A 5125-nucleotide genomic window follows, 5' to 3' on the forward strand; every position below is an offset into this window, starting at 1 on the left:
TGCAATTAACAGGAAATCTCAAAGATCTCATCTGGTAAAAGCACATTTAAAAAAGGCACAATATTTGTGTGTGTGTCTTTGTTTGTGTGTGTCTGTGCACGCCTTATGCCAAGGCTTCAGAAGCTACCTGTTCTCCCAGAACAATTAAGCCAAGCCTCTTTACAGTATCTCCATTCCAATTAATTTTAATATTTAAACAGCCATGCAGAGACTTCTGAACCCACTAACGCAAGATTAGAGTAAACTCAATTAAATATTGATGGCCATAAATAAACATTCTAATTTGGAGAGCCGCCATGGTGTGCAGTAAATCAAGAGAAAAAATGGTTTCGGCTGAACCGCTATGCTTATTAGCTGAGCAAATGTTGAACTGGTGGGGGTCACGAAATCCGGTGAAAGGAAGGACAAAGGATTAATGTCGGAGGACGTCGTAGGGAACGAGTGGGAAGGGAAACAGAAGGAGAAGTGCAGGTGTTTTTTTGTCTTTATTGAAAATTCACATCAGCTGAATTTGTGTGTATAAACATGATGACTGACTTTCTATAAAAGATTAGCTAATGCTACAGTCTACTGCTTTGCACTGGCAGTAATTTGTAATAACAGCAAACTACAGGAAGCATCGGTCAAATAAAGAATTCTTCTGGAGTTTTCAATATTTGCAGTGACCTTCAAAATCAGCTGAGGGACTCTCTGAAGGGTGGTTTACACTCTTCTGCAGCCCCTACTGGCCTTGAGGTGACAGTACAATTCAAAGTCCATTAAAAAGTTCAATTTTGCTGCACATAAATTACATAGCTGCAGCAGCCAGTTGTGTATTTTTGATCTGGATGGGCCTATAACATGTTGCTGTTGAGGCAAAGTACAAGAATGTGTTCACTATCAAAGCTAATATAGGAGCTAATGAGCTAACTAATCAAATGTAGTCAAGATTAGGTTATTATAATATCTTATTAGATTAATATAACCAGAAGTTATTTTCATTGTCAGTTTAAATGATATCCTGTGCTGCTGCAGAGACGGAAGGATGGTGCAATCTGGACGCTGTGTGTACGCAACTTGTTCATATGCACCTCTTGGAGTTATGAACTGAGTTGCCTGCCATTAATGCATCCAATTGAACAATTATCCAGCATTTAGCTTAGCAAACCTGGTAAAAATAAACATCAGAAAGCAGAAAAAAGCCTTGTTTTCCCTTTCGAGTGGATCCACTTATAATGATGTGATGTCATGTGAACACTAGAGTGTCCACTACTGAGATGGTGTGGATAAAAAGCATGCATGGAAGTGGTTTGTGATTTCCCCCACACTTTCCGAGTTGTGCTTTTTTGTTTTCCAACTAGATTAAAAGAAATTGATATGAACTCAAATGCTGTTTTTGCAAACTCTGGCGCTGATCTTCATTTTATTTTAAGGCCCACGAGTCAGGCTGTAACAACAACTCATCCATGCCGATGATGTAGGGGATACGTTTGCAAGGTGAAATCTCTTTGCAGACTGCCCAACATCCATGCCTGAAAAATGTTTGGGGCTTCTTTTTTTGAAAAAGTTTTGTTAGTGTGAGCAGAAACAGCGTTTGATTTGGAATAAATGGATAGAAAATTGTATGTTTTTCTTCTGTTGATGATCATAAAGCTTACTTGAATCTTTAGAAGGTTTAACTGCAGAGCAGCACCATGGTGAAGGTTTATCAGAGAGAAGTCTTCTGTGATATTATAATATGCCCCCTTCATCTCTCGAGCTCCCGGAATAATTTTGTTTCATCTTAAAAGGCTGGAAGACGTTACAGAACTTCTAGACAGAAAACAAGTCCTTGAGAGGCTGTCCACGTGCTCAGATCTGACTGACAGTGAATCATTCATGGAGCGCAGGAAACATGATGAGAGCCTGATTAAGGACAGGGAGAGATGGGCTCCGATGTTAAATCAGCACAGACTGAGGGCTGATTAGACCAAAACCTTTACATGAAAAAGCGGAGAAACTTAAGAATCTTCTCTGGCTGGTGAATTGGGGTCTTTTTATGTGGTTAAAGTCACATCATGCACATGAATCCATGCTTGCTGCATGTTTATATATCAACTAAAAATTGCACAGACTTGTAAAGATCATTTCTCATCAGTGCCTATTTTCATTTTTGCAGTGTTGTGTTTAACATTTTAACTTGAGGGGGTGGGGACAAATAAGTAAATACGTCTGCCTACTCCTTTTCAAACAAATAATGGAATGATATTTTGTAATGATTGTGAAGGCACATGTTTGAAATGTTTGAAATAAAAATGAACTGAACTGAACTGAACATGTCATCAAAGCTGTACCACCTACATGCAAATGTATAATCAAAGGTAAACGTGTGTACACACAGACAGCTACACGCACAGTTTTACAGAGATTTTTCTACTTCAAGCTCATGAATTCATAAGACAGTGTGTATGCCAGGCAGAGCAGACTAACATGACAGCCTCCTGACAGCTCCCGTACACAGGCAGCCTGCTTTGTGTTTTAGATATACAGTATATTTTGAAAGTTATTCAAGAGCAAGGGGGCGGAGGGAGCAGAAACACCACATGAATAAATAGAAATCAAACACTCACCGGCTGAGGTTTTGGCACTTTGAGCAGAGATATGGGGGAAGGTGTCAAGGGGTATGGCAACAGGGTTTGACAAGGGGGCCACGACGGGCAGCAGACGCTGTCAGAGAGCCAGGTGGTGATGCGTGAACTGGGGGAAAGGAGATTTTACGCTGTGGATTCCTCTGCCGATTGGTGGGGAGGACCGCAGGCTGCGAGATGCGCTTTTAACACACGTCCACCTGTCAGAGCTCTGGCTGGATTCTCATACGCTCATGCATGTGTGATAGTGGGCATGAAAACTTTGATTGTTGTGGAGACATAACCGTGCAAGTCATTTGGTAAGCTGTGGTCCCAAGATGTCGTTATGCATACTGGGGCATTGTGCAGCCTGTGATATACAGTACACACGTTCAGCCAACAGGTGTCTCTATATGTAGTGAGGCAAAAATTAGGGGTGTGGCTGTAAGTTAGACCTCCTCCCTGTCTGATGTGCTTCCGAAAGGCCAGATTTTATGTCCAGTTAGAAACCTTAAACTTGTATTTTTGCATAAGTGTCAAATACATTTTAGTTGCCCAATCATTTCCTTTGAATTAAAGGACCTGAATTAGATTAAACCTACTGTAGTTACAGTTCTGTGGAAAAGTTTCAAGCAACCACTCATTTCTTTATATTTTGTTTCAGTGAGCTAGACTTTCTTTTACTTTGTAAAACGTCTTTGTCCAATCATGTTCAGTCCAGCCTTTGTTACTGACCTGTGAATCAGTCAAGCATGGAAAAAAGGCACCTAACTCAAAGGATAGACCAGTGTTGTGTCTACACAGAACAGAAAACCTAGCAAAGAAACACACTTAAATTGTATCTTTAAGCACATTTTAACCTCTTTCTTTGTGAAAAATGTCAACAATAACAAGTTGATAGTATTTTTGCAACAACAAGGTGATTCCCAACAGGCTATTCGACAAAAACTAGAGAAATATACAGTAGGCAAAACATATGTCTAAGTCATGTCATTAAGAAATAGGAAAAACAATCCAGCAAAGCTCTGACATGGGACCTGAGAGATATATCTGGACCTTCAGCTGATCCACCTACTGTTTGCTAAAGCCTCATCAGAAATTATCTCAGCCGATAGGTGGCTGTCAAGAAGCCATTCGTAATGAAGGGAAACAGTGAGAAAAGGCTGAGGTATGCCAAATTACACAAGAGTACTGAGAATCAGTGACAACAGGTCTGACAGAGTGATTAATCCAAATTTTTAAGAGTTGGCTGAATACGTACAGAGGAGGTCAGCAGACAGATCGAACAGTGAGCGTCTACAGCCATCTGTGAAACAGGATAGAAGCTCTGTCATGGTTCAGGGCAGCATTTCAGTCTGTGGTGTTGGTGATGTTGTTAAAATTGATTCAGTTATGAACACAGAAAGGTCCCACAAGATTTTGATCCATCAAGCAAAACCTTTTGAAAACCACCTGATTGGCAGTGGCTTCATTTCTCAGCACGATAATGATCCCGAACACTCTGCCAACTCAGTAAAACCATACCTGGATAAAAAACACGCAGTGGAACACAAACACACATCAGTCATGGATTGGCCTGAACCTGAACATTATTTTAATGGATGAAAAGGCAGCCAACAACCGAAGAAGAGTTTTGGATGTCCTTCAAGAAGCCTGGAGAACTATTCCTGGAGAACACTTAACCTTTACTTCTATCTGTGTTTGCACACGTTTGAATAAACCGCTGCACCTATTTCCCACCTTTGTCGCAAAATATAAAGAAATGAGGGGTGACTCACAACTTTTGAACAGTGCTGTGCATTTGCATGTGAACTAATTCTTTCTTGGGCCCATTGCTGAAACACTGGATTACTATTAACAATAAGGCTTCCTTGTTGAGGCAATAAGAAGACTGACAGATGGTTTTTAAAGTAGTACAATTTCTTAAATTGAGAAATATTAAGAAATGAGGGATGACTTCTTAGTGGAAAAATATTTGGTTTTTACACATAATTACATTAGTTTCATTTCATATTTAGGCAACATTTCACCAAAGGACACTTTGCTGTATCTATAGAGTAGCAGAGGAATCTGACAGAATGACAGTATTCATAATAGGGACAATAGCACATTGGTGTAGTATAGTGCTGCTTTCTTACGTCTTTGGTTTGGTAACCCACATAGCAAGGAGGTCTGGCCCGGATCTGGTATCAAGCCGGCACTGCTGGCTGACTTCTGGCATGATAAGATGTATGTCATCCAGATATGAGCCAGGTCTGGCAATGATGCCACTGTTTATGCAATGGCATGCCATATCTGGCCCCATTATGGTTTGGTGTATGTGGCCCAGGCCATAGAAAACAGGTCTTCCTTGGATCCGGCATCAAGCTGGCACTTTTGACTGACCGGTGTCATGGCAGGGTGTATGTCAACCAGATGTGGGCCAGGTCTGGCAATGATGGCACTATTTATGTTCCTATTTTCCTATTTTAGTTAGAAGACCCAAATGCCATGTTGCAATACTATACAGCTATGGTAGCCAACGTTTCAAATGCAGGTTT

Source organism: Neolamprologus brichardi, chromosome 19, assembly GCF_056152115.1.
Source record: "Neolamprologus brichardi isolate AB-2024 chromosome 19, ASM5615211v1, whole genome shotgun sequence".
Lineage (NCBI taxonomy): Eukaryota > Metazoa > Chordata > Actinopteri > Cichliformes > Cichlidae > Neolamprologus > Neolamprologus brichardi.